The sequence below is a fragment of the Carcharhinus amblyrhynchos genome, chromosome 2, assembly GCF_965287045.1.
Source record: "Carcharhinus amblyrhynchos chromosome 2, sCarAmb.v2.hapA, whole genome shotgun sequence".
In the NCBI taxonomy this organism is placed as follows: Eukaryota; Metazoa; Chordata; class Chondrichthyes; order Carcharhiniformes; family Carcharhinidae; genus Carcharhinus; species Carcharhinus amblyrhynchos.
In genome coordinates, this window is record NC_137325.1 from 101887344 (window position 1) to 101911058 (window position 23715).

Sequence of the window (23715 nt, forward strand, 5' to 3'; positions counted from 1 at the left end):
GAATTAGGGTGCGTTTATTTAAATATTTTACATAATGAATTAGCTTCCTGAAATATTAAAGCTTGAGAAATAGGAGCAGGCATAAGCCACTTAGCTCCTCGGATCTGCTCTACCATTCATTAAGATTATGGCTGATCTTTTACTGCAGCCACAACTTCCCACATTATCTTCATATCCTTTGATTCTCTAAGTATCCAAAAATCTATCAATCTCTGATCTGAAAACAGTGAGCATGTACAACTCTCTGGAGTAGAGAATTTCAAAGCTTCATAGCCCTTTGAATGAAGAACTTTTCCCTAAATGACCGGCCCCTTATTCTGATACTGCGACTCCTGGTTCTAGCCAGGTCAATCATGCCCTTTGAGAACTTTATCACTGGACAATTGGCGCTGGTAACTACAATACTGCAGCTGCTGGTTCGGGATAAAAATGGTGGAGGAACTGTCCCTGGCCATTCCTGACACTGTCCATGCCAATCGCAAGTCCTGGCACAGGCAGCTGGTACATGCCATAGAAGTCTGCAAAGCAAGCAAATCATGATGTCAGTAATGTCTAAAGCTCACTTGACGCACAATCTGCCATTTTCAAATTGGCCGCTCCTATTAACACCCTATCATTGTGCAAGGGATCTCCCTGCACAACATTGTTTAAAGGCAAAGCCCTGCAACTTTCAGATGACATGTTTTTGACTATCTACTTGCTGCTGCAGAGTTAGTCAAAGTACTTTGTTGCTGTTGGTTTTACAGTCCCTCACCAGAGCTCAATCTGTCTTTAATTTTATATGGAACAAGAAAGGCCAAGGCTTCTGCCCACCCTCACACCAATTGAAGCCCTAACATGAGCAATTATTGACCAATTAAGCATCACTTTAAGCTCAGTCTCAATTCTGAGGCTGACAGGAGGGGTTCAGGGCAGGGAGATACCTGGCAGGTCACCCTGCTTGAGCCTTGTGTGGGAAATGGTCCCCTTTCCAAATTGAGAGTATCCCCAAGGTCTGCAGTCTGTGGGTGTCAGTACCCCTACTATCTCCATTAAGAACTCACCCACCCCTCCCCATGAGCTTCACCTCCCCTGTCCTCTGTAATTAACTGGTCCTGGACTCCAGGACTGAGAATCAAGTGCAGCTTTGAGTCCCAGTCCTGGCCAGTAATGTCCCTGTTGCTGCTGAGCTGCCAGCCATGCAACAGCTCCTTGCAGTGGTAAATAGCCGTGGGGCTGCTTTGATTGGTGGGAATATGTTCACCACCCACTCTTCAGGTATGGGGTAGGAAAATCCACCTTATGAAAATTATGCCCTTCATTTTCAGTCCATTAACAAGCCCTCAATACCCCTGATTGCCCTCATCCCTTGAGCCTGAATTTTATGTAATAACCTCTTGTACAGCATCTTATTGGATGCTCTTTGAAAGTCCAAAGATGTTATATCTATTTGTTCCCCTTTATCAACCCTATTTGTTACAAGCTTAATAAATTCTAACAAATTTGTCACAAATCCATGTTGACTTTGACCAACCATATTAGAATGACTCTAATAATGGATATGAGGATTTCCCCATTATTGCTTTCTATAAAAGGATTACATTTGCTACTTTCTAAATCATAGAACCTGGTCTAGAATCTAGGGGATTCTGAAAACAAATTCCAGAATGAAACACAGATTAGTTACTGCATCCTGAACTCAGCAATCCAAACCCTAAAAATCCAGAGGAAGATTAAGTACCAGGATGCATCACAACTGACATTGCCAAAGTTTGCACAGTATGTACAATAAAAATAGGGGCTGAGATTCTCCCCAAAAAACCTAAGTGCCCAATGGGAGGAAAATGGGAGAAACTCCTGTCTGTTTTTTGGGGCGTACTTAATTTCATGAATTTCATACATCACAGAGTACCTCAGTGAGATTCATGCTAGTAGATGGGGGAGTGGGGGTGTGTACCTCAGCGAGATTCACGCTAGTAGGTGGGGGGGGGTGGTCCTCATCATGCTGGAGAGGCTGGCAGCATTGTACTGAGTGGGCCACTGCACCAATCTGTCAGTGGGGAGATTGGCACATGTGTAGTAGCCTCCCCCCTTGCCAGTCTCCCAATCACTGCCCTCCCCAATGTTATTCCTGACCCCGTCCCCCCACCAATTGATAGCCTCCCCAGCCATGCTCCCCCCCCCCAGTTGCTGGTCTGTCCGACCCCTTTTTCCCCTCCCCAATCGCTGGCCAGCCTGACCCATCTCCCCATGGCCAGCCCTGACCCACCTCCCCATGGCCAGCCCCAATCACCCTCCTCAATTTCCCTCCCCATCACTCCCATTGCAGAGTGGCAGTGGATCCCCACCCACCACCACTGATCAACCCCCAGTAGGCCCTGCCTCCTCTGGCCACACCCCCTCGGTGCCCAGTGGACAGTGCCAGGATGTCAGGCTGTCATTGCCATGTGGTACTGTCCAAGGGACACCCACACCCCTAACATCCTTTGGGGGGGTGGGGGTGCAGGGGGGGTGCGGGGTGTGTGCTCAATGGCCTTTCTCCCCACCACAGGGTGAGCACGCCTGTTTCCTGGTGGTTGGGTCAGTTGTAAACCTTGCTGGTGGGAACCTCTCCCGGCACGGTGGGGGACACACGATTCATATGGAAATAGTGAGTTCCATGTGGTAATCAGCCCTGCATCAATTTCTGGCAGGGGCTGGTTACACAAAATAAAGGGACTTGGGAGACTCACGATCGGTCAGATGCCGGTTGAGAGTCCCACTTACAGGCCCTCCACTGATGTACCACAGCCTACTTTAGCATCACAGTGGGCTGGGAGAATCCTGGCTATGGTGTCTGCTTGCAATGTATGCCAGAAATACTGAAAAATACAGCAGAAAAAGGAGGTGATAACACCTGAAGTACCACCCAGACCACGGGAGTTGAGTTACTTGTACTCAATCAACAATAGAATCTCACAGGCCCATGATTAACCAGCTCCAGAGTATCAGATCTGGAGAGTAACCCAGCAATATGCTAAGGAATCTCCCTCAGAAATTCCCAGATAAGGGTTTATGCTGCATTGTTCAGAAATGCTAACTTCCTCTGGACAATTACGCTGCTCTGGAAACCTCTGATTTAAGTTGTTAACTTCAAAACGTTTCACCTTGTTGGTTACACTGAAAGAGTTAGGAGAAATAGGACAGCATCTAACTTCATTTTAACTGTTTTAAACACCCGGATTAAGACCTGGATGGGGCATCCCTCGACATTCAGAACACCCCACCCCCTGACTAATCCCCCCATCAGAATAATCTCAAACAGCCTCCCACCCCGGCCCTCAGCCGCATGGACCTCCCTCACGCCTCTCCCTCTATAGGCCAGAACCCACCCGCCCCCTCAACCTGCCAATATTCCCAAATGCAGGATTATTATGATCTGATTGGGCATGGTCAGCATGTATGTAGGAATGGGAAATCATGGTTGATGAATTGAAGTTTATTCAGGAAATTTCTACCAAACTTGATAAAGGAGCTTCGATGGTTGTCGTATATTTGAATCTTCAGAAGGCTTTTGATAAAATCTATCACAGGAGGTTGCTTAACAAAATAGAAGCATATGGAATAGAAGGTAACTGGCATGGATTCAGGATTGACTAACATTCAGAAAACAGGGTAGGTGATCTCATTGAAATCTACAAAATGCTGAAAGGAATTGACAGGGTTTATGCAGGTAAAACATTTCCCTTGGTTGGGGAGTCCAGAACCAAGGGGTACAATTTCAAAACAAGGGGGAGTCACTCAAGACCGAGATGAGGAGAAATTTCTTTGCACGGAGGGCTGTGACTCTTTGGCATTCTCTACCCCAGAAGGATGTGGAAGCTCAGCCTTTGAGTGTCTAAAGCAGAGATTAATTTCCGATTAACAATAATGTAAAGGGTTATGAGGATAGTGCGTGTGAAAGGCATGGGAGAATGTGGTTAGTCATAATCATATTGAATGGTGGAGTAGGCTTGATGGGCTTCTAGTAGTGGAGGCAGTTACAATTTTGTCTTTTAAAAAGCGTTTAGACAGTTATATGGGTAAGATGGGTATAGAGGGATATGGGTCAAACATGGGCAGTTGGGACTAACTTGGGGGTTAAAAAAGGGGCAGCATGAACAGCTGGGTGAAGGGCTTGTTTCCATGCTGTAAACCTCGGTGACTCTATGGTTGATTGGCCTACTCCTGTCTCTATGTTCCAAACAGGAAAATGTGTTCAATATCTATGGACCTATTTTCTTGGCTCTACTATCCAGCAGTGCCCAAATGTAAAGCAAGGTGAAACAAAAACTGGACTAGTTTGTTTACACAGGACATGTGACAAAACTCCTGCATTTATATGCCAGCACCAGTTTCTGAAGTAGCAATGTACACCTGAAAAAAATGAATGGGGACCAAAAGCTCTGGTCAACATAGCACAAAAAAGAACTAATCATAGTTTGAGTGTTTGTGAGACCTGATGGAGCAATATTCCGGAGGCAGGGATATTTGCCCTTGCCCTTCCTGATCAAAATAGATCACATAGACATCTGGAGAAAGACTGTCAGGACTTCTCACCACAACTATTAAAGCTGCCACAAGAGCTCCCAGTTCCCTCTGAATCAAACTCACGTCACACAAACCATTGATTAGGATTACCCTGTTTAGTATGCAGAATGTCCCCATCCTGACGCTGTCTAATTAATTCTCTTTAATTCTCTTCACCACATTGCTTATCCTTCCTTATTGTGTCTGCCTTTCGTGCACTGCTCACATTAGGTATTGCCGCTAACTGGTGCCCAAGAGACAGGAACAGAGCCAGAGGATAGCAGCTATTTTCATTGTCAGGCTCTGGGACTCTGGCTCTCTGTAAGTGGAGCAGTCAAGTACTGTCAGGAATACTTGGGTCTTCAGCAATAAGTTCAGTGTCTTCCAGAGATCTTATTGTTTGGGCGAGAGACAGCATTGTCAAACAAACGATGTAATTCTGCATTGTTGTTGAACATCAGCTCAACAGCTTTAACTGATTGTTTTCAACTCTCTCAGGAAATAATTGTCATTTTTCATCTATACTTGGTAGAATTGCAAACCTTACCGCTGTAACCTAATCTTTCTACTTTGATCAAATAGTATTTTAAGCTGGGATTTCACATGTTCACTATTTCACATGCTGCACGGACAATACCCGGCTCCCTGTGCTTACAACATGAAAAGCAGCTGTTGATCAAACATTTTACTTCCCATCTGATGGTCATAAAACTGGGCCCCAATTCTGTAAACACTCTAATCTTTCATAAAAGGCACTGGCATATTGGATCGGGTACAATTCCGACCTCCTGTCCTCTCTCCAGTAAGTTGGGTGAAAGTAGGAGCTCCAAATGACCATTTATGGATTGAAAATGCCTTAAACTTTGGCAGTATTTCATCTTCCCTTCTATAATTACATTATCAGAAAATTATGATCACTGATACGTCATCACTGTAGGCAATATGAAAAGGAAAGGTCACAAAGTCATTAGCAGTGAAAAACAACATAGTCCTCATAATTGACTGACATTTGAAAGATAAAATCATAATCTTACTGATCCAAAATAGTTAGTCTTTTTAATAATATCAGCTGGTCAATAGTTGCAATGGTCCAGGTCCAACCGATTATCATATTTGCCCCATTTCCAGCCTTCACCTCAGGGAATGAGCAATGGTTTTGAATCTCTCTCCTCAGTGGAATACAAAGTGGCAGTCTGATCCATCTCTGAGGAAAGAGAGAGTCGCCAAAGACCAGAATACTTTTGCAGCTTTCATTCCTGCATGTGAAAAGGGTTTCTATGTTACCCTCGATGACTATTGTCTTCAGATGGTGAATAAAGCATTAACTGTGAAATGGGCCTGTTGCCAGGGGCTTCACAGACAGCTTTTTAATATGTATGAAGTTTCACACTTATATTTCCCCTCCTGGTGAGGTTATTAAATTTATTTTGGCATTGCATCCACGTCCTGTGGGCAGTGCTACTGGAGTCTATGGCTTTTGGTCACCTTTCTCCATGCTTTACATCAGACACTCTTTATTACCTTTCGTCTAGTGAGGGAGAAATAGGGCTCCTCTGCACTACTTCTGGCAGCAGTTGCTCAACAGCTCATCATCAAAGCAGGATGATGTTATGTGAATAGCCCTGCTGTTTGACATGATGATGGCACGCAGAGTCAGATTGATGCAAGCATTAATTAGTCTTTCTTGGCACAAAGATGAAAATTCAGTCTGTTGGCAATGCTAACTGGGAAGACATATGCTCTGTCCCCTCAACTTTCACCTCTAACCTCTCTCCTCGCCAAAAGCCCAAATGCAAAAATCCGTTTATTCCGTCATTGAACCTGTAACAACAAGGCCAGAATTCACTGCGTCTTCATGCCTGTGCAAAGATATTTTGGCCTTGGAGGGAGTGCAGAGGAGGTTTACTAGGCTGATACCGGAGTTGAGGGGGTTGAGCTATGAGGAGAGGCTGAATAAACTAGGCTTGTACTCGTTAGAGTTTAGAAGAATGAGGGGAGATCTCATTGAGACGTATAAGATGATGAATGGGATGGATAGGATAGAGGTGGAGAGACTCTTCCCGCTCAAAAAAGACAGTAGGACTAGGGGGCACAGCCTCAAGATAAAGGGGGTGCGGTTTAGAACGGAGTTGAGGAGGAACTTCTTCACTCAAAGGGTGGTGAATCTCTGGAATTCTCTGCCCGTTGAAGTGGTGGAGGCTGCCTCGCTAAATATTTTTAAGACGCGGGTTGATGGGTTTTTGATAAGAGAGGGGATTAAGGGTTATGGGGAGAGGGCGGGAAAGTGGAACTGAGCCACGACAGATCAGCCATGATCTTATTGAATGGCGGGGCAGGCTCGAAGGGCTAGATGGCCTACTCCTGCTCCTATTTCTTATGTTCTTATGTTCTTATGACTGCACTAACAGGAGCCTCAGCATCTTCACAGTTCAGTTTTGTCAATATTAAAATGAGCCCCGCAGTAAACCAGGTCACTATTCTCAAAGCTCAGAATTGGTGAATATTTGGTACATTGTCCCGTACGCTGTTGTCGCCAATATCAGACGCCAAGAAAATCAGCCCTTCAAAAACCATACAATCCCTACAGTACCAAAGCAGAGAAAACTCACACAGAGACAGGGAGTATGTATAAACTCCACACAGGTGGTGACCTGAGGCTGGAATCAAACCCGGGTCCCTGGTGCTGTGAGGCAGCAGTGCGGACCACAGTGCCACCCAATCATAACTATCAAGTACAGGTGACTTTCCAGGAATATCAACCTTTATTGACAACCATTCACACAACTGGTCCAAACTTTACCAAGTACCAATGCATTTTGAAACTAACTGCGGAATCTAATAGTGATATAGCACGTCCACAAAATATCAGCAGAAAATGCATGGCATGTCTAGCAGCTTTTTGAAAGAGAAAGGATGGGTTTGAATTTCAGGTCGAGATCTTGGCCTATGCGAGTAAATTCTTTTTGAACTAAGCCTTCGAAATGCTACAGTGAGAAAAGGCATTTTTAAACTGCAGAGCCAGAAGCATCATTCCTTAGCACTAAGGTAGTGGATTATTGCCTTTTTGTATTATCTTCTAATTACATCCAAGAAAAGAACACACATTTATCATTGGGAGTTTTCTTCAGAGTAAATCTAATGTGCCCTCATTTCTTTGAAATTTATAATATAGCGAATGATTACAAGTCAGTAATCACATCAAGCGGTTCACATGCTAAACGAGGAAAGACTGAGTATTTTCCAACCACAATTTGCAATGAGAGGTCAGGTTTGGGCCTGCAATCTCTCCAAGAGACCAATTATTTCTGATCATTTATATCCTGAAAATCATGGGGCTACTTCTATTCTGCTTGACTCTTGTTTTTTTTTCCAGTTCTGGCAGATATGAGGTAAATGGACAGTCCATTCTAAGTTGCAGATAAGCGAGACACTTGGGTCTGATTTGGCCATCAAGTTGTGCCCATTTTCGGGCGCAGAAACTTGGTAAAATCAGGCGTGAGGTGAGTAGCATGATCTGTACCCGCCTCCACCCCGGTTTCCCCTTTACCAAGGGCTGAAAATGGCATGCATTTAAATTGACGTAATGGGCTGCACGCCCAACCTAGTGGCACTTCCCCCTTTACGACCACATTCGCCCTCCAGATTTCAGCACGAAACAGACAGGGTCCACAAAGGTCAGATTCGGGCACTCCAGCATCTGAGGAGGTAAGTTCTGAGCATCTGATGGCTCTCTGAGTGAGATCGGTGGGGTGGTGGGGGGTGGGGGGGGGGCGGGGGAGGGGTCAGATGGCTCCACTCAGATCGGTGTGGAGGATGGGGCGGCAGGGGGTACATGGGTGCAAGAGTGTCGGGGGTGGGCAGGGAAGGGTATGGGGTGGTGGGGGGACAGGGGGATGGGCAGGGGGATGCTGGGGTGGGTCCACTGCCACTCTGCGTATGATCAGTGGAGGGGTAGGGGTTTCCATTGCCACTCTGCGTGCTATTGGTGGGGAGGGGGGGGCGTGCGGAGGTGGGGGAGGGAGGCAGGGGGCCACAATCGGTCTGGGAAGCGGGGGGGTGGCAGATAAAGGGGTCAGTAATGTTGTAGGGGTGGGGCAATTCTGTGGGACCTGGGGGAGGCATTATCCAGCCCAGGACCAATGTGGAAGGGGAGCGTTTTTCTATCTTTTTTTTCTGAGCATGCGTAGTTGAAGGCTCTGATTGGAGCTGCAGCATTCTGGCCTCGATAAGCCCCGCTCACAGGCTTTTGCAGAATTCAGAATCGCTGATGATTTTTTTTAGGCAGAATGTGTATGGGGGTGTCTGAGAATGGGCCTAAAATTCGGATCTGGAACACTCCCAGTTTCGAGTCTGCCCAGCACTTAGAATGAAAATGGTAAAATAGTTCCCAAGAGATTTATTGAATGCAGGAGGACCATTGAAAGATGGCAGGATCCAGACCATCCTGTCACTTGCCACTTCAACACATCACCTTTCTCTCCTATCCACATGTCTGTCCTTGGGCTTTTGCAATGTTCGAGTGAACCCCAAAGCAAACTGGAAGAACAACACCTCATCTTCTGTTTGGGCATTTTACAGCCTTCTGGACTGAACATTGAGTTCAACAACTTCAGAGGATGAACCCTCCCCTCCACCTTCATCTCATTTCCATTTTTTGTTTCATTTTGCTTCATCCTATTCATCCATTTTTATCGGTAAGTCGTCTCACAACATCAGATTAAAATCGGAGCTTTCGGAGCGCTGTCCCTTCATCACTTTTCCACTTTCCATTCCAGCTCCCCTTCCCTTTCTTAGCAACTGCCTCCTTTCTCAGGCAGTCCTTTACTAATCTGCATCTCTGTTCTGCCATTCTCGCATTCTGATGACTCAGCGGTCACTTTTTAGCACCTTTGTAGCCTTCTGTATCCTCATTTACATTCCCTTTGTCCCATTCCACACCCTCCCCACTTCCTTACCCTCATAGTATAAATCTCTGCAGAGTGTCTTTGCTCTCAGCCCTGACGAAGGATCATCTAGACTCGAAACATTGTTTCTGTTATCTCCCCACGGATGCTGTCAGACCTACTGGGATTTTCCAAAGCGGGGGGGTTGGGATGGGTGGTTTTGTTTCAGATTCCAGAATTCACAGTATTTTGCTTTTATCATTGAAAGATGGTAGTCAGTAAGCCATCAGTGCCAAACAATAGTCAGTATATACAGGCTTCTGAAGTGATTAGGGGTTCAGTTCTTTCCACCAGCACATTCCACCTTGTTCTACTCGAGAGTTACAGAGTAAAAGTGAAGCTGACCTCTTAATTCTTCATCAGTCCCACAGACTGCCCTGGATGTGAGTTCAGGCTGAAGGCAAGCAGGTACACTCAAGTACAGAACAAGGAAGTTATGCTCAAACTTTACAAATCGTGGTTTAGGCCCCAGCTAAAATATGACTGTAATTCTGGATCCCACATTTTCAGAAAGGTAGAATGGACTTGGAGAGTCAGTTCACCGGGCTGAGACCAAGAGTGATGGATGGCAGTTATGTGGAGAGATTGGGGAATTATTTTTCTTGGAACAGGAAAGGCTAAGAGGAAATCTAATAGAGTCAGTCAAAATCCTGAGGGTTCTGATACAGAAAGTCAGTGGGAACTATTGCCTTTGGAAAATAGGTCACCAACCAGGAATCATAGACTTAAAATAGATGGCAAAACACCGAGAGTGGAAATGTGAAAAATGATTCCACAAAGAAGACTATTATGTTCTGGAACATACCATCCGAAAGTGTGACGGAATCAGATTCTATTTTAAAAGGCAATTAGTCATGTATCTGAAGAGAAATCATTTGCAAGGTTACAGGGAGAAGGCTAGGCTGTAAGAAATTTTTAAAAGGGACTGATCAAGTAAATGTAGACCAAATGTTTCCTCTTATAGGGCAATCTCGAACAAGAGGGCACAGGTATAGGTTACAAGTTGGTAGATTTAAAACTGAGACGAGGAGGAATCACTCTTCACAGGAGGTGGTGAATTTGTAGAACTTGCTGCTCCGTAGTGCAGTGGAGTCTGAATTGCTGAATAGTTTCAAGAAGGAGACAAACATATTTCCAATAAAAAGGCTTAATGGGATATGGGGAACAAGTGGGAAGGTGGATTTGAGACCAGGGAGAGATTAGCCATGATCTGATTGAATGGCGGAGGAGGCTCAAAGGGCTGAATTTGCCTACTTCTACTCCTAATTCCAATGTTCCTATGACCAAATGGGGTAGCACTTCTAAAGACCCAACACAGCCAAGACAGGCTGAAAGGCTTCCTGTGCCCTAAGCTTCTATGATGCTGTAGGTTCAATTCAAACCATTTCATAGAATCATAGAACTCTACAGTGCAGAAAGAAGCCCTTCGGCCCATCGAGTCTGCACCGACCACAATCCCATCCAGGCCCTAACACCATAATCCTTACACATTATTACCCGCTAATCCCTCTACCCTAGGCATTTTAGGACACTAAGGGGCAATTTTAGCATGGCCAATCAACCTAACCCGCACATCTTTGGACTGTGGGAGGAAACCGGAGCACACGGAGGAAACCCACGCAGACACGAGGAGAACGTGCAAACTTCACACAGACAGTGACCTGAACCGGGAATCGAACCCAGGTCCCTGGAGCTGTGAAGCAGCAGTACTAACCACTGTGCTACCGTGCCGCACCATTGAAAACCAGTTCACTGTTATACACGATTTTACAGATTTTCATTTATCAAATCATAAGTCAGTATTTTATGTTGCTCGGGCAGGCGGGCAGGTTCACGGCTGACCCAGCAGCACGTGAAATTGCATGAAAAGATGTCGGGTGCACGTTCCAACATCATCGTGCCCTTGCAGGATATTACAGTTGCCGGATGCACGCAAGTTTCAGAAGCATGCCGGCTGACAATCAAGCAGGTAATTTAGGCCATTAAGGGGCCGACTGTGCTGCTCAGAGAGCCTTTGCAGCATTTTTCCCTCAGACAGCTCCCAAGGGAGCACATTAGAATTGCCAGCCCACACCCTCCCTATTTTCCACAGCCGCCCTCTTCCCGCCCTCCGTGGCAGTGCTGAATGTTTCCCAGCATGCATTTCACACCGGCTGCCTATTAATTGGCCAGCTAGCATGAAATCACATTCCGGGGCCAGTCCTGGGCTTTGCACCCACACGTCCAATGGGTGAAAAATTCAGGCTATAGATTATTTTTAAATTAATAATAGTAAAATTAGGTCATTAATGATTCGCCAACAATATTTAATGCATATAACACCTTCATCTCATTGTGGTGAAAATCTAATTACATCTTGCAGAGCAGTTTATACTTTCCTTTCATTAATTTCCATGTATATTTAAGAGCAAATTGTGCAATCTTGTTTCTTCAAGCCCAACTTCCTACTGTTAGAATACTGATCAGAAACCCCAATGTATATTATGGAGTTGGAGTAGACCCCAACTATTTCCCTTTTTTTGGCATTAGTATGAGTATATAACGGGGGGGGGGGGTGGTGGGGGGGGTGATTTTCTCAGACCACTGAATTGCTCTAGCAGTGCAACAGGCCGGGAGATAACAACGGAGATCGTTTAGCGGGGTCCTTGCTGGGTGCCACGGCCTCCGTGTGTCATCGGCTTCAGGTTGTTTGGAGTCATCAGCTCTGCACTGGAAATTGGCATGGAGCTGACTTCCATATTTAAAGTTGAATTTAAATCTTATTACTGGGCCCGGGACTGAGGTCTTTAGGCCCACCAGTGTCTCCCACCCTCACTGCCCCTCCCCCAACCCTACCAGGAGTGGTTAACTCCAGCAGAGTTTACTACTGCCTTCCATCAACAGGGAACAGGTGGCCTGACCCCGTTGGAGGGAACAAAGGCCATGGAGGTCAGGGATAAGGGAGGGGTGCTCCGGGCTGTGCCAGCCTGGCAGTGCCAGCCTAGCCCCCCGGCACTGCCAAAGGGGCAAACTGACAATGCGCGAGAAGCACCTTGGCACTACCCAACTGACATCAGTCAGTCCCAAGGGGATGAGGCCAGAAGCAGTAGGGCCATTTGGTCAAGGTGGGAGGTCCTGCTGCCATTCCGCCGGGGGATCGCTGGGAGAGGGGGGAGGGGGTGCTCTTGGTTAGCCATTCAAGTGGGGGGGTGAGTGGTCAGGGCTGCTGGTGGCTGCCAAAGGGTAAGGGGCTGCTGGGTGGGAGGGGCAGGTCAGGGGCTGGCGGTGGAGGGGGGAGACATCAGGGATTGCCCGATCTCTGCTCTGACAGGTCGACGCATGTGCAGTGGCACTCTCAGCACTATGCTGCCGGCCTCTCCAGCAGCAATAGGCTCCACCCACAGATTTTCAGTGTGAATCCTGCTAGGGCTCTCTGCAGTGCTCAGAGTCTGGGAGATTCGTTCTCAAAATCACACTGAAAAAGTTGGTGCGATTTATTCCACTTCCTACGCAAGTTTGGCACTTTGAATTTTTTGGGAAAATCACCCCTATAGTATTTCACGTCAGGCATGATTTTACTGATGATTTTATCAAAACAAACTTTATTTAACAACACATGTTGACTACAACAGATTAATTGGTTCAATATTTAACATTTGAACAATGCTTAAACATGACAAAATACCATTCTTAACTACCAACTTATCACTCTGAGTTCCAGTTCAAACACTGTTCCTTTTACAAATTAAAATTTCCTCTTCAAATCTAGTTAGCAAACACAGGCGTATGTGTTTGTAATTAGATTGCCAATCCTCGAGTTCTCAGAGCACTTCTGGAGAGAGACAGAGAGAGACAGAGACATGTCTTTGGTGGTCAGGAATTGACTGGTTTAAAACACTCGCTGGAATTCTTCCGCCCTGTCTGCCACAGAATTGGAGCAGGCGGACAATGGAAATGTCCATTGGCTTCGGGTGGGATTTTCCAGTCAAGTGAGGCCGTAAAAGCCCACGTAGTGGACCCGATTTTACCATTTCGTGCCCATTTTCGGGCATGGAAACGTGGTAAAGTCAGGCATGCGGCCGTTACTGCGATCCGTGCCTGCATCTGCACAGATGCCCACTTTACCAAGTCCCGAAAATGGCCATGATCTGATTCATGCCCGAAGTGGATGCAATAGCAATTTAAATGCATTTCCATGCTTTTAAATTTAATTAATGAACCGTCTGCCCAACTTTAACAGAATTTCCCCCAGATTGGGCGCAAAATAGACATACTCAGCAAAGGTCTGTTTCAGGCGCTCCAGCTGCTGAAAAGGTAAGTTCAGAGCTTCCAACGGCTCTCTGACTCAGATCGGTGATGGGGAAAGGGGGAAGGGAGGAGGGAGGCGGGTCAGATATATCTCTGGTGGGGAGTGAAGGGAGGAGAGAGGCCAGATCATTGTCCGGTGGGAGAGGGGGAGGAGGAGGCAGGTCAGTTGTATATTTGATGGAGGAGGGGAGGGAGGAGGGAGGCCAGATTGTTGTCTGCTGGGGGTAAGGAGGAGGAGAAGGTGAGTCAGATGTATCTCTGGTGGAGGGGAAGGGAGAAGGGAGGCCAGATCATTGTCTGGTGGCAGGGGGGAGGCTAAACATAGAGGGCCGAAGGGCCTGTACTGCGCTGTAATGTTCTAAATTTACTCTTGGGGAGGGGGCAGGGAGACCCGATCATTCTCTGGGGGAGGGGCAGTTCATTCTACCCCATCACATTTCTAATTCTGATCATTCCTGTTATAAATGCTACTTAGATTATATTTCACTCGCCATGAGCGTGGTTTTTCTCCCCCTACACCAGCAAGTTCTGAAGAAGTAGAAATTATCTTATTACCATTTCCCAAATTATCTTCTGAACTTGGAAATGCAACTCTTAGAATTTATTGCAAGTTGGCTGTTGCTAAACAAATTGCAAAGATTTTTGAGTCAAGCAACAATTATTTGTACACTCACCTATAGGTTTCATTACACAACTTCAATAAAGGCCTGGATATGTAACTGGGTGGATTTTGCAAGTAAGAAGTCTCACAACACCAGGTTAAAGTCCAACAGGTTTATTTGGTAGCAAATGTGGCATTTGCTACCAAATAAACCTGTTGGACTTTAACCTGATGTTGTGAGACTTCTTACTATGTTTACTCCAGTCCAACGCTGGCATCTCCGCATCATGGATTTTGCAAATACAAGCAGCAGAGAGAAGGGATTCCACAGCTATAATCGTGCACGTGCACTTAATGAGTGAAACTGTCAAAGTGCTCAGCTGTGAATATGGAGGCCAGATGGATCTCTGGTGGCGGGGGGAGGGGGTGGGGGAGGGGGGTCTGCTGCCATTCTGCAGCGATCGGTGGAGGGGGAAAGGGGGCAGGGGGTCGCGATCGGTCTGGGTAGCAGGGGGGGGTGGGTGAATGAGAGGGAAAGTTATGTTGTTGGGGTGGGGTGATGCCTGTGGGGCCATAGCTCCTGTTTTTCACTCCCGAGCCGCTTTATCTGTTTTTTGCGGTCTGGGTACGATGTGACAGGGATGCAATTTTCAAACTTGTTTCCTCACTGTGCATGCAGAGTTCAGAGCTCCGATCATTTTGGGGGCACTAAGCCCCATCCACAGCGTGATTCGGACTCGCGATTTTGTTTTCAGGCTAACTGCCTATGGGGGCGCCTGAAAGCAGATTTTCAAGTGGGACCTGAATTGTGCCCAGATTCAGGGCTTAGAGTGAAAATATTAAAATCGGACCCACTGTCTCACCTGGAAGATAGCTCCACCCATTAACACATGACTCTCAATCAAAACTGGACTCTGAAACTCCTGAATTTTCTGAGCTAGAAAGCAGCAACTCATCTCCAATGCAACCACAGTAGTCCTCATGGTGAGTTACATAGAAACGTAGAAACTAGAAGCAGGAGGAGGCTATTTGGCTTTTTGAGCCTGCTGTGCCATTCATTATGATCATGGCTGATCATCATATTCAATATCCTAATCCCTCCCTCCCCCCCCATATCCCTTGACCCCTTTAAGTGCTAAATCTAATTTCTTATTGAAATCAGACAATGTTTTGGCCTCAACTACTTTCGGTGGAAGTGAATTCCACACATTCACCACCCTCTGGGTGAAGAAGTTTCTCCTCACTCAGTCTTAAAAGGTTTACCCCTTATCCTCAAACTACGACTCCTAGTTCTGGACTCCCCTACCATCAGGAACATTCTTTCTGAGATCATTGCAGCAGACTCTCCATTCATAGTCTAGCATGAACTCCTGTGACCTGAACACAGATCACAATTGCTCAATGTGAAATTCCCTTTTTTTTACTAGAAACTTTCAACCATTTAGAATAGACAAAGATTCGCATTTAGGTAGCACCTTTCAGGGAATTCCAAACCTCTTTTCGGTCAATATTTAATCTGGGAAATGCTGCAGCCAATTTGCACACAAGATTCCACAATTAGTAACGCATTAATGATCAGATAATCCATTTTAGTGATATTGCTAAGGGAAAACTACTGACAAGTACACCAAAGAAATGATGAACAACCTCTACTAAATTACAGGCTAAGAAATACTTTACAACTCTAATGTCTACCTGCCAATATCACATTCATTTCCAGATGATTTTTAGTTTTCATATACACTTTCACTTTTTTTAGGGTAATCATTTCACTGGACACTCTGAAGAGGGATATTGTCCCTGGAAGGGTAGGGGGTTTTAGTTCAGTCAGGCAGCATGGTCGGTGCAGGCTTGGAGGGCCGAAGGACCTTTTCCTGTGCTGTAATTTTCTTTGTTTTTGTTCTTTGTTTTAACCTCAAAACCTACTAAATGGGTGAAAGGATTGTCCCCTTATGTAGGAAAGATGTGATTTGACCCATTATGGTGCTGAGCAAGACTGGAAAATTTAATTTGTTGAGGATCACACAATGCTTGTTCTAAGATGTCAGACTCTGCAGCTGTAAAAACCAGCCCTAGATTAAAGCCCAGTTTTAAGACATTTTTATGAATATCAATTTCAAACAAAACCTCAAAGACTTTTAGCAAAATTTTATGTATTGTCTGTCAAATTACAATGGCTGTGACAATGACTACTGTTTACTGAAGAGTGTTAGTAGAACTCTAGGGAACGCATTGTCTGTGCTTGAATTGGCAGAAGCAATGAGAGCGGCATAAATTGGAGCCAGTCAGTAAAAAGCTCGCAATCTGAGATGGAAAAATAGCTGGTTCCTTCAAATGTCATATAATATGTTATGTTATAGTAATATAAATAAAAAAGAAAGTCCAAGATGCCTTTAACCTACAGAAAAGGAAAACAGGAAAGCTTCTGTAATGCAATGATTCAATGGTTCCTAAATATTGTTGTAGTCAATTACTCAATGGCTAAATAAATAACTGATATATTATAAAGGTTCTCCTTTCCTCTTGAAAGCAATCAAGTAACTTCCCAGGTGACCGTGCGTTATTAATGACTCTCAGAGCAGTCAGCGTCAGTGGATTCACTTACCTTAAGAATATCAGAGCTCAATTGATCCCATTCTTGTCTGTCACTGCCACGCACATTCTTTTGAACAGTGTAAGAACTGGAAGCTGGGTTGATTCTTCCTCCCTCATTAACCCAGAGATAATAAAACCAACAAAAGTATCCTTCCCATCACCACTCAATATCATCAATGTAGGTCACAGGTTGAACTTCTGAATTTCCCATCTGGATTTATAATATCCTTCATGGGAGAAAAATTGCTCTCTTTACTCAGTCTGATCTCCACGTGACTCCAGACCCATAGCTGACACCAACTAGCCTCTCAAGTGGCCTCGCAAGCAATTCAGTTCAACAGCAGTTGATTAAATGCTCGCCTTGCCAGCAACATTCACATTCCAAGAACAAAGGGTGGGATTTTATAGCCTTGCTCGTCCCGAAACCATAAAATCCCACCCAAGGTCAATGGACCTTCCCATGCTCCACCCCTCTCCCACTCCAATTCCCATGACGAGTGGGCCATAAAATTCAAGCCAAAATCTTTAAACAAAATGTTAAAAAAGCAAATGGTCCACTTACCCATGAAATCATTGCCAGAACTTAATCTTCCTCCCCAATTTATTTCATTGACTTTTGCAGTGTACTTTATTCCTACTTCACGGATGAAAAATTTAGATTGCTGGTTGAGGGTTAAAAGTAGCAGATAGCCATACATGTGAGTCACTGATTTCTCTGTCAGTCTCCCTCTTTAATTCCCAGGGCTTTGCCCCTCTCCTTCTGTCCCCGAGGGCTGAATATCTGAATATAAATGCCGGCACCACTTCCTGTGACTGAAAACTGTGGGGTTCCTCCAAACAGCCTTGCAGTTGCTGGAATGTTGCTGACAGCCCCTCCTTCAATACCTGGCATTGCTTCTGCATTTCCAGCAGCTTCAAGGTAACGGATCCCAATGCCTGGCACCTGGCTAGGAACCAGCTGCTTTTGATTTGATTTGATTTATTATTGTTACATGTATTAGTGTGCAGTGAAAAGTATTGTTTCTTGGGTGCTATACAGACAAAGCATTCTGTATATTAGGAAGGAAAGGAGACGGTGCAGGATGTAGTGTTACAGTCAGTGCTGGGATTTAGAAAATGGTCAACTTAATGCAAGATGAGTCCATTCAAAAGTCTGATATCAGCAAGGAAGGAGCTGAATTTGAGTTAGTTGGTTCACGATCTCAGCTTTTGCACCTTCTTCCGAACGGAAGAAGGCGGAAAGAGTATGTCCGGGTATGTGGGGTCCTTGATTATGCTATAAGAACATAAGAAATAGGAGCAGGAGTAGGCCATCTAGCCCTTCGAGCCTGCCCCACCATTCAATAAGATCATGGCTGATCTGAAGTGGCTCAGTTCCACTTTCCCGCCTGCTCCCCGTAACCCTTAATTCCCCTGTCTATCAAAAACCTATCTACCCGTGACTTAAATATATTTAGCGAGGTAGCCTCCACCACTTCAACGGGCAGAGAATTCCAGAGATTCGCCACCCTTTGAGTGAAGAAGTTCCTCCTCAACTCTGATCTAAACTGCGCCCCCCCCCCCCCCTTATCTTGAGGCTGTGCCCTCTAGTCCTGCTATCCTTTCTAAGCAGGAAGAATCTCTCTACCTCTACCCTATCCATCCCCTTCATTATCTTATACATCTCTATAAGATCCCCCCTCATCCTTCTAAACTCCAACGAGTACAGACCTAGTCTATTTAGTCTGTCTTCATAGTCCAACCCCCTCATCTCTGGTATCAGCCTAGTGAACCTCCTCTGCACTCCCTCCAAAGCCAATATATCCTTCCTCAAGTGCGGCGAGCAGTTGCAGTTTTTCTGGCAGTTTTTCCGAGACAACGGGAAGTGTAGACAGTGTCAATGGATGGGAGGCTGGTTTGAGTGATGGACTGGCCTTCATTCACGACTTTTTATAGTTCGTTGCGGTCTTGGGCAGAGCAGGAGCCATACCAAACTGATACAACCAGAAAGAATGCTTTCTATGGTACCTCAGTAAAAGTTGGTGAGAATTGTAGCGGACATGCCAAATTTCCTTAGTTTTCTGAGAAAGACTCCTCTATCACTTGCCTTCAGGTTGGCCAGGAAATGGCCCAAAAATAGTAGATATTCAGCAATAGCCCAGTCCTTTTACATTGGAAGATATGAGAGAAGCAACTCAGCATGGTCATGAAGTGACCAAAAAAAGTGACCTTTTTTCGAGGTTTGTGGCTTTTTCACTGTTATTTTTAAATCCTACAGTTTGCAGCATTTGTTAGACTTGCATCATTATTCTCAGCACTGATCTTGCAAATGGACAGGCTGCCACTGGGGAAAACTGGGTCTGCAGTGGTGACTTAAACTGCAAAGCCAGGGTACACTTCAGGTGGTCTCCATCTAACTATATTGGGATATACAAGTGAATTTCGAGTATTTAAAGATCTGAGTGCCAGGTTTTTGAAAAGGGTAAGCTTTCACTTAATTCTAAGAAGTGAATGGATCAGATGCTTCATGGTTACAGCATTCAGAAATTTTGATAGCATTATTCTCTCCCTCCATTTAGCATTATTCAAAGCTACAGTTTTTTTTTGCAAAGAGTAATCTCAAAAGCTTGTGTGCTGCGAAGGCTGCCAAGGTCATTCAGTGTTCAAGGACAGCACTATTCTGATTTCACTTCAAAGGAAAGGCTGCTTCCAACAACATTTCAGCCTGGATGAGATCCAACCAAGTAACTTTGAAAGATGTATCAAAATAATTCACAATTAATCTGTATTCTGTGCATTGTGTTAAGATATCTGGAGGACTGAATAACAATGATACAAAATTCACAGAATGATTCTTTCCAATTTTGAAGCCATGACAGCTTAAATTGTTCAAATGTGATCATGATGAAAAAAGATGATGGTTCATTATCCATTTCTAATCCACCAAATTGTAAGAACATTTTTGTCACATCTAAATAAATAATAAAAAATAAATGATATAAAGCACATCACCTGCAAATACCTTTATCAGTTGAGACAGAGGTCTTTACCAGCGATCTTTAGCAATGCGTAATTAGTTGTGCATTTCATTACTCCTGTTGTGGTAACATCAGAAACCCCGTGAACATTTAAATAAGGACTGTGGATTATGGAAATCTGAAATGAAAAGAGAAAATGCTGGATAAATATTGGGGAGGCATTGGTGTTGTGGTACCGTAGCTGGACTTACAATCAGAAACTTGAAGTAATGTTCTGGGGACCCAGGTTTGAATCCTACCAAGGCAGATGGTGAAATTTGAATTCAATAAAAATCTGGAATTAAAAACCTAATGGTGGCCAAATCCATTGTCGATTTTCGTAAAAACCCCATCTGGTTCACTAATGTCCTTTACGGAAGGAAATTGGTGTCCTTATCTGATCTGGCCTACGTGTGACTCCAGATCCACAGTGGTTTGCTCTCGAATGCCCTCGGGAATAAGCAATAAATGCTGGCCCAGCCAGCGATGCTCACATCCCATGAACAAATAAATTTTAAAAAATAATAAACTCAGCAGGTCTGGCAAATGTCAACTCTGTTTCTCTTCACAGGTGTTGCCAGAATTTATCCAGCATTTTCTGTCTTTTACCCAGTCAACATTCCACTGTGAAAGTGCTACAGCACAGCTTTCAACATATGCAATGCCCAACTCTTCATCTTGGTGGTGCAGGATCATCCTGGGGAGTAAGTAATGGCAAGCCAAATTCCTCTTTGCCACCACAATTGATTTCATTCCCCTGCTCTCTCCATCCTGTCTCCAACGCCTATTCTGAACAGCTGTTGGATTTATTTCAGTAAAATAGCTACTTAAGTGGCTGCTGCAACCTTCTCACCCACTGTTTCACTAACTTACTCTCTCAAACCTTTACCTCCACAACACTCTGTAGCTTGAACCCTAATACCCTCACAAACAAAGAACGAAGAAAATGACAGCATACAAACAGGCACTTCAGCCCTCCAAGTCTGCACCGACCACGCTACCCAACTGAACTAAAACATCCTACCCTTCCGGGGACCATATCCCTCTATTCCCATCCTATTCATGTATTTGTCAAGACACCTCTTACAAATCACTGCCATATCCATTTCCACTACCTCCCCCAGCAACGAGTTCCAGGCACCCACTGCTCTCTGTGTAAAACATCTGCCTCATACATCTCCTTTAAACCTTGACCCTCGCACCTTAAACCTGTACCCCCTAGTAATTGACTCTTCCACCTTGGGAAAATGCTTCTGACTATTCTGTCCATGCCCCTCAAAATCTTGTAGACTTCTATCAAGTCGTTGCTCAACTCCATCATTCCCATGAGAACAAACCAAGTTTCTCCAATCTCTCCTCATAGTTAATGCTCTCCACACCAGGCAACATCCTGTTAAATCTTTTCTGCACCCTCTCCAAAGCCTCCACATCTTTCTGGCAGTGTAGCAACCAGAATTGAACACTATATTCCAAGTGCAGCTTAACTAAGGTTCTATAAAGCTGTAAGATGATTTGCCAATTTTTAAACTCAATGCCCTGGCCAATGAAGGCAAGCATGCCACATGCCTTCTTGACTCCCTTTTCCACCTGCATTGCCACTTTCAGAGTCCTGTGTACCTGTGCACCCAGATCCCTTTGCTTATCAATACTCTTGAGGATCCTGGCATTTACTGTATACTTCCTATCCGTAGCCACATAATTCACACCAGAATTATAGGGAGTGGGATAGCAAACCAGAATTATAGGGAGTGGGATAGCTTGATCTTGGGTTTAGACATAGCTCAGCACAACATTGAGGGCCAAAGGCCCTGTACTATGCTGTACTGTTCTATGTTTCTATGTATTAGACCTTCCAAAATGCATTACCTCACATTTGTCCGGATTAAATGCCACCTGCCATCACTCCACCCAAGTCTCCGACTGAACTACATTCTGTTGTATCCTTTGATGATTCTCATCACTATCCGCAAATCCACCAACCTTTGTGTTGTTCCCAAACTTACTAATCAAACCAGTTACATTTTCCTCCCAATCATTTATATATATTACAAACAGCAAAGGCCCCAGCACTTATCCCTGAGGAACGCCACTTGTCACAGCCCTCCATTCAGAAATGCACCCTTCCACTGCTACCCTCTGTCTTCTTTGACAGAGTCAGTTTTTTGTATGCATCTTGCCAGCTCACCTCTGATCCCATGCAATTTCACCTTCTGCACCAGTCTGCCATGAGGGATTTTGTCAAAGGCCTTACTGAAGTCCATGTAGACTGGACAGACAATATCCACTGCCCTACACTCATCAATCATCTTCGTCATTTCCTGAAAAAACTCGATCAAATTCCTGAGACACAGCCTCCCCTTCGCAAAACCTTGTTGCCTCTCACTAACATGTCCACTTCTTTCCAAGTGAGAATAAATCCTGTCTCGAAGAATCCTCTTCAATAATTTCCCTACCACTGATGTAAGGCTCACCGGCCTGTAATTACTTGGATTATTCTTGCTACCCTTCTTAAACAAAGGAACAACATTGGCTATTCTCCAGTCCTCTGGGGCCTCCACTATAGCCAGTGAAAATACAAAGACTTCTCTCATGGCCCCAGCAATTTCCTCCCCTGCCTTTCTCAGTACCCTGGGGTATATCCCATCAAGCCCTGGAGGATTGTCTACTTTAATGTTTCTCAAGAACCCCAGTACCTCCTCCTTTTTGATCTCAACATGACTCAAACTATCTACACACCCTTTCTGAGACTCATCATCCACCAAGTCCTTCTTTTTGCTGAATACTGACACAAAGTACTCATTTAAAACCTCACCCATTTCCTCTGGCCCCACACATAGATTCCCTCCCTTGTCCTTGAGTGGGCCAACCCTTTCCCTGGCGACCCTCTTGCTCTTTACATATATATGAAAAGCCTTGGGATTTTCCTTAATCCTGCTGGCCAATGCTTTTTTGTGACCCTTTTTACCCCTCCTTACTCCTTGCTTAAGTCTTTCTACTTTCCTTGTATTCCACACTTGCTCCTTGTGTTCTCCTAGCTTTGACAAATGCTTCCTTTTTCTCTTTGAGTAGGCTCACAATATCTTTCATTATCCAAGGTTTCCAAAACTTGCCTTTATCCTTACAGAAATGTGCCAGTCCTGAACCCCTGTCAGCTTACATTTGAAAGCCTCCCACGTGCCAGATGTTGATTTGCGCTCAAACATCTGCCCCGAATGTACATTCTTCAGTTCCTGCCTAATATTGCTGTAATTAGCCTTCCCCCATTTAGCATCTTAACTTGAGGTCTTCACTTATCTTTATCCATCATACCTTAAAGCTTACTGAATTGGGGTCACTGTTCCGGAACTGCTCCCCTACTGAAACATCGACCACCTGGCTGGGCTCATTCCCCAATACCAGGTCCAGTATGGCTCCTTCCCTAGTTGGACTATCTACATACTATCTACAAACCTTGTCAGCTTCATGTCCTCAATGGGACTTCCTTACAGCCCCTCCATTGCAAATAGATTTGTGCCTATATTGACCTTCTTCAACTTTCTAGAATGATCATTTAATGATATAAAACGTAAAACCACATTTTGTATCTCTTAAAATGCACCAGTTCAGCCCCTGACTTATCAGTTATATTTATTCCCACATGCAAATTGAGAAAATGAGAATAATAAACTCTAACTGCCATGTTTATGAGAATTTTTACGTTCATTGGCAAGCATTTTAGACCATAAGTAGAATTGTGATTTACTTAAATTATGGAAGTATGTTGCCT

General features: G+C 44.8%; 1 protein-coding gene across 6 annotated transcripts in view; it reads left to right on the forward strand.

Annotated features, from left to right (window-relative positions):
- LOC145356924 (V-type proton ATPase 116 kDa subunit a 1-like) overlaps nucleotides 1-23715 on the forward strand; it is a 246098-nt gene that overhangs the window by 70143 nt on the left and 152240 nt on the right. For 3 of the 6 annotated variants that reach the window (XM_080209928.1, XM_080209968.1, XM_080209959.1), the window contains exon 1: nucleotides 8210-8232. The exons of 1 other annotated variant lie outside the window; for it this stretch is intronic. The gene's annotated coding sequence lies outside the window, so the exon portion shown is untranslated. Of the gene's footprint in view, nucleotides 1-8209; nucleotides 8233-23715 lie in introns of those variants that run through there. 2 more of the 6 variants (XM_080209953.1, XM_080209935.1) reach the window with 2 other exon arrangements.